Below are 6,640 nucleotides of genomic sequence, written 5' to 3' on the forward strand. Positions count from 1 at the left end.
TTTTTAGACGAGTTAAAGAAATATTGCTGTCAGTCTTTTGTAAATAGCTCAACTTATTGATTAGTTGTCGTACTAAATTTAGTTCAAGATTTGTATTTAGAGCATTTAGCTTTTGCGTAAAAGAAGGGCCAAAAACTTTGGGTCAAATTTTTTTATAAAACCGTTTCTAACTTTAGTAGTGTATGAGAAAACATATCAAATACTCTATGAAATAGAACTCCGGCTCAACCCTAGAATTGGTGTATGCACTTCTAAAGATGCATCGCGATAACGATCATCAAAGTAAAGCAGAAGAGAAGAAGCTTTACTTTAATGATCTTGTAAATTAAAAGAAGAATAATCATGTTTATAAGACTTCTGAATCCAGAGTTATTTACCAAAAGTAATTTAGAAGCATCTCATTTAACCACCCTTTTAAATCCACCTTGTCCATCTCTAGCTATTCTATTTTCAATTTCCGGACCACTGCACTTTATGGTCTATTGCACACATCTCCATATAAATAGATCCCTTAAAGGCTTCAGAAGCCATTCTATTTTCAACTATTGTGCTGTTAACAACTCCAGTATTATGTACCTACTGCTTCCCTTTATAAGTGCTTGTACTGTTGTGCTGCCCACGCTTCCTATTGAGGTTTGGTGTTTGATTTTGAGACAATTGGATCAGAAGTCTCTACTATCAGCGGTAAGAAGCTCAATTTTTTAAAAATTAATTGCGAGGATCCTCTTTTACGGAATAGCGTGAACCAGGGGATTAAAATAGAACGAGAGGAAATTCTTTCAAATCTAACAAAACCTGGCAAGAGTGTCGCTGTGATTAGAGAAGAACATGCCCAACTATTTGGAACCAATCGTCGAAAGAAGGTCTCAGTTCGTAAAAGCCCACACCTTTTCCAAGTTGCTTTCAAGGAAAAGACAATATCAGGATCAACAGGAAAAATTATGAAAACTAGTAGTAAGACTAGATTAAAGCTTATAGATTTAAGCCTTATAGAATTTAAATTATATAATAAAATTTTAAATTATTTAAATGTGTTTCCATAACTAAATATAAAAGACTTTTTTAAATTTAGTTAACTAAATTTAACCATAACTAAATTTAAAAGACAAGTAAGTCTTCAGTACCTTCAATTTAGTAACAATATCTACTACTTTTTAACTTCATTTACTAGACGGTAATAATATAAAAGGATTGGCTGAAATCAACATTTGCCATGCTTCCGGAGAATAGAGCAACCAAATGCGCAAACCACGAGCTAGGGCTTAAAGATATTAAGATTAATAAAACAATCGGAGATAGTAAGTTCAGTTTTTGGAGCGGCCTAGGAACAGAAAGACGTTGTTTGGTATTCCAAAGATATCATGTTAACCTTAGTATGTTCCTTTGTTTAATTAATTTCTAAAAGGATGAAGTGTTGAAGAATGTATACACTCGCTGAGATGATAGTTGTGCAAGCAGAATTAGTATCAACATAGTCCATAATCGCACGGCCAACCAAGAAATTATTTTAGAGAATTTGCAGAGCTACATAGCAAAAAACATAAACCTCTTAGTAGATGATGTTTATGTAAATGTCTGATTTCCAAACACTCAAAATTTAAAAAAAGAAGATTTAGGGTAGGTGTAAGATAAGAATAAAAAGAGAATATCTGCACTGGTTGCTTTTGGCAAAAGAACGTTGCTCTTTTAGAGATTGAACTTTGGCTTTAAAAGACATTTTACAGACGAAAGCCAGAAAGTCGAATTCTTCATTTAAATACACGAAACAATTACATCAAACTATTGGAAATTACTTGATCTGCTTCAGGATGCTATGCCGGAAATATATTTCAACATCTAAATAATAATCAAGTGATCTGTTTTTTTACCTTAATCGCTCAAAAGCCTTTGACACGTAAATCATCCATTACTCTTCATTAAACTGGATCGATTTGGGTCGGTCAATCTGTAAAAGGACTTTCAAAAAATGGCTCTCTCGCTGTCCAATTAATCTACATAAACTTGCCTCCTAGCTCTTGCTGTATCATGGCAAAGTAGTACATAATAGAATTCTTACAGTAGAGTGTGTACACCTCCTGATGTATACACAATCTAGAAATGAAGACAAAAAAACTAACTTTGTAAACGCATAAAATCTTTGCTCGACGGCTCGAGATCCACAAGGCTACTTGAGAATTAGTAGTGCATTTAGTTACAGCTTAGTTTACTGAATTCAATATTGCGCTATATTTTTCTTCAAGATTAGAGTTACTAGATGCTCGTGTTTCTGATCTCTTTAATATATTTTCTCCTTTTAGGTTTCTTCGTTACTTTGCCCTAAACAGGCAAATAACAGAAACATGTATGTACTTGTCCTTTAGTAAATAACAAATTGCTTGAATATTCATCAGCCTAGACCATCATCAAAATGAAGCAGATGACAAGAAGCTATTACCCTTAAATCTCAACCCTTGTGAATTAAAAGAAGAATCATGGGTATGGAACTTTTTAATCCAGATTTGTTGAATCAAAGTGATTTGTCATCTTTTCATTCAATCACCCTTTCATATCCATCTTGCCCATCTCTCATAGATCTGATGTGGATCAGTTCTATGAGATGCTAACTGATGTATTTACTAAGGCGTTTCCTATAGAACTAATAAAAAAACACCAGAAAAAATAAGCTCTGGCTTGTTAAAGGTTTGAAAACGTCAGGAAATACTTTGCGCTCCTTAAACTATGTGAAGAAATTTACCGATAACGTAATATTTATTAATTATTGTAATAGTTATTATAGTATTTATAGGAAACTCATAAAGTCTGCTAAGGGAATGTACTACAGTGAACGACTTAATAAAGCCAAAAATAAACAGAGGGAGAGCTAATCATTAATTATTGTGAATTGCGAAAATTAATCATTAGTTAATTTTCGCAAAAACTCATTTCATTCTAACCCTGATATTAATCCAGATCACTTAAATACCTTTTATTGTAATGTATCTAATAACCTCACCCAAAGTATGACATTTACTACAGATCCCCTGTCTTATCTTAAAGATCTTTCTATTCCTCGTACATTCGCTTTTTATGATACAAACCGGCAAGAAATTAGGATGGTAATCTTCGAAATAAAAAATAAAAAATCTAGTGGCGAAGATGATACCTCTCGTAGTGCTCTGCCTGATAAGGCCCTTGACTCTCTCTCTATGGCTATTAACCACTCTTGGTATGAAGGTGTGTTTCCTACTTGTCTAAAGTTATAGTTGTTTATAGGGGAGGAGAAGTCGATGAACCGTCGAACTATCGCTCAATCTCCTTACTTTCAACCTTATCAAAAGTCATAGAGAAGCTAAGTCAAAAAAAAGACAATTCGGATTTCAATCATCTAAAAGTACACAGGATGGAATTTACAGCTTCCTCGAGAGTGTTTACTTTGATGTGAACCAGGGTAATGTGTCAGCAACGGTCTTTTGTGATCTGTCAAAGGCATTTGATTGCGTGGATCGCGGAATTCTACTGTCTAAGCTGGAAAGATATGGGTTTCGCAGAGTGGCACACTCATGGTTTAAATCCTACCTTGAAGGTCGAAGCCAATCAGTTGTACACTCGGATAGGAGATCATCAGCCCTTAACATCAATTGTTGAGTTTCTGAGGTTTCTGTTCTTGGGCCAATATTGTTCCTTATTTATATAAATTACCTTGTCAAACTGAATATCTGTAGAGAATTCACCCTATTTGCAGACGACACATCTATCCTGTGGAAAGTGAAAGAAATTGTGAGACTTCTTGAACTTATAGCTAATGATCTTAAGATCATTAAGGACTGGTTGACATCTAACCGTCTTTGTCTTAACCTGAGTTAAACTTACATTATTAGGTTTAAATGTAACGTAAATGGTCTTTTTTTAGATGGTCACGCATTTCCAGAAACTACAACCCTTAAGCTTTTGGGTATACTCTAATTAACGAGGGTCGAAAAACGTTTAATCATCTGCCAATCAATTTAAGAACAACTTTTTCTCTCAAAAATTTTCGCTGGCAATTAAAAAAGCTACTTTTAAATAGGGCTTATTACAGTGTGGATGAGTTCTATCAGGATGAGCTTTAATATTTGATTGAAGTATTGATTGCTTGTTATCATTAAGTATATGATTTTTTTAGATATGTTTTGTATAGTAAATTTTAATCTATTTTACAATGTATTTAGGTATGTGGTTCTAATATTCATGTATGTACTGCTTGTGTTTTTATTATATTATGCTTTATTAACAAAATTTATATTTTATGACAATAAAGCACTTTTTTAATTTGATTTAAATAGTATTTAAAGGCATGTGAAATTAATACTCACTACACCTATAGGCTCGTAACTATTATGTACATAGATTTTTGTTTTCTGCTTGTCTTTGGTTTTACCTTTCTTTATTTTTTAACATAGGTGCACGTATTCGCTTTGTGATTTGCAGTACGTACAAGTAAACGTTAGTAAAAATTGTTTGGATCGCCCATCATCAGTCTCTCGCCACTCGTTTTTTTCCTTCACCCTTCTCGAACTTCTAGCCCATAATTAATTATTATAAGAAAAATATTGATAATTAATTATTGATAATAATAAATATTGATTTTTTTGATGTTTTCTTTTATTCCGTTATTGATTTACTGTATCGATTTTTGAAACTCGTGGGACCTTTTTGGAAGGTTCGATGTAATTTAAAAAGTATATTATCTCTATTTTGTATCAAGTATTGTATCTAGTATCTATAAATTGATTATTTATGGCAAATAAATTATTTTTGAATTTGAATATTTGAATTTAAAAAAGCAAAAATACGTATCGGTAACTATCATCTTTATTTTTTATTGCTTTCCGATGAATTCGTCCTTTTGCCTGTTAATTCTCCGCTAACTTTCTTTCTTTGGTTATATTTTTCTTTAATAATTTAATTAATCTCCTGAATCCTGTCCCTTATTATTATCATAGCATTATCTTAAAACTCTTACATATTTTAGGCCTGTCTATTTTTGTTTATTTTTACCTGGAAAAATTAACAACCCAAGCAAAACATTATATTCCATCATAATTATCAACATCAATTATTATGGTTAAATATATGATATTTATCAACCGTTTATGGTCAAAGTATATTTACTAAATTATAGAATATACGTATATTATACACCATTCTGTTTAAAAAAAAAAAACAAAATTTCGACATTAAAAAAAATTATCTGTTTAACAGGATAATAAAGTTAAAATTTTAAAACAGATTTGTTCCAAATTTTATCTTTTTTTTGCTGTATACATTTTTAAACAAAATTGTCTAAAGTCTTTATTAGATTATTTTGTGAACGTCTTTAAATAATATACAATAAATTATACTTACATGTTTAACTCTTATGAAATAGTAATGGTATATTAGTAGCATGTTAAATGTGAATAACACGAACATAATATTAAATTCCTCAGCGTATATCACATTTTATCCGATATTCATCGTTGAAATTTAAATAAAAATATACATCTGGTGTACACCAAAAATAAACGTATTATAACTATACATAACTATCATGTGTTGCTTGGGAAAATATTCTTTTTCCTAAGAAAAGAAGAGGAAGTGTAGGTGATATGATATGAAAGAGATCAATCTAAAATAAATGAAGTTTTAAATATTAGGTTTTAAGATGTATTTTTAAAATTTTATTTTTACTTTAAGCGGCAAAATACTGGGTTGCTGTGTACAGCATAGCGTAACGTGCGGAAATTGTTTTTCTTAATGATAAACAAAATAGGTGAAAATTAAATATTTAATCAGAGGCTCTTGCATCGTAGAAGTGTGTTTTGCGAATGTCATATGTACTGTAGGAAGTTTCGTATATTAGTAATTCACAAAGTCCTTCCAACCTTAAAGTCTCAGGCTATGTGTCGATTCACTTATTTTTTCTGTACCGTTATCTAAAGGAATAGAAGGAAAATCGAGCAAACATTCCCCGGGCGTCACGCTAAGTAAACTAAAGAAGCTTAGAGAAGCTTTGTTGCCTTTGAGGTAAGCTTTTAAACAGAAAAAAGAGAAACAAGGTAATGAACCAGAAAGTATAACTAAAGAAAAAGTAACTAACATTTAAAGTGAAAATTTTTTATTAATACTTGTTTTCTTTGCTAAATTAAATAATTTATTTCTTAAAATAGAGTCATTTTAGTTTTAAATTTCTATAATCTTGCATAGTTTATCCCTGAAAAAGTATAAGTCAATTTAGAAATAATATAAACTCAAAAATTGAACCCTCTTTTTCTCGTATTATTCTGTGTTTGACATCCTAGGAGTCAAACTTTTACTGGCTGAAACCAAAAGACTTCAGAAACTAGGCCTCTATACTTATTGGCATTTTACTCTGTTAATATCTCGGAGGTCTATAATACAAAGGTATTGCCTTTTACGTAGGTTCTTTCATTAAAATCCAATGTGTCAGGCCAGTATCAGTCATTTATATCATATTTATTCTTTTTTGTTAAATAATTAATTTTTTTTTTAAATACAAAGATTTTTTTTTATTATCTTTTAAAATAAAAAACTTTTAAAATTATCAATTTTGGACATACTTTGTACAAAATCATGTAAGCTCATCACGTTTAATAATAAATTTGCACACGTATCACGAAAA

At 30.9% G+C, this 6,640-nt stretch overlaps 1 protein-coding gene across 1 annotated transcript in view; it reads left to right on the forward strand.

Moving 5' to 3' along the window:
* Positions 1-6,640, forward strand: part of LOC126742453 (uncharacterized) — a 1,408,556-nt gene that overhangs the window by 1,236,296 nt on the left and 165,620 nt on the right. The gene's annotated exons all lie outside the window — the stretch shown is intronic.

This window comes from Anthonomus grandis, chromosome 11 (assembly GCF_022605725.1).
Source record: "Anthonomus grandis grandis chromosome 11, icAntGran1.3, whole genome shotgun sequence".
Classification (NCBI taxonomy): domain Eukaryota; kingdom Metazoa; phylum Arthropoda; class Insecta; order Coleoptera; family Curculionidae; genus Anthonomus; species Anthonomus grandis.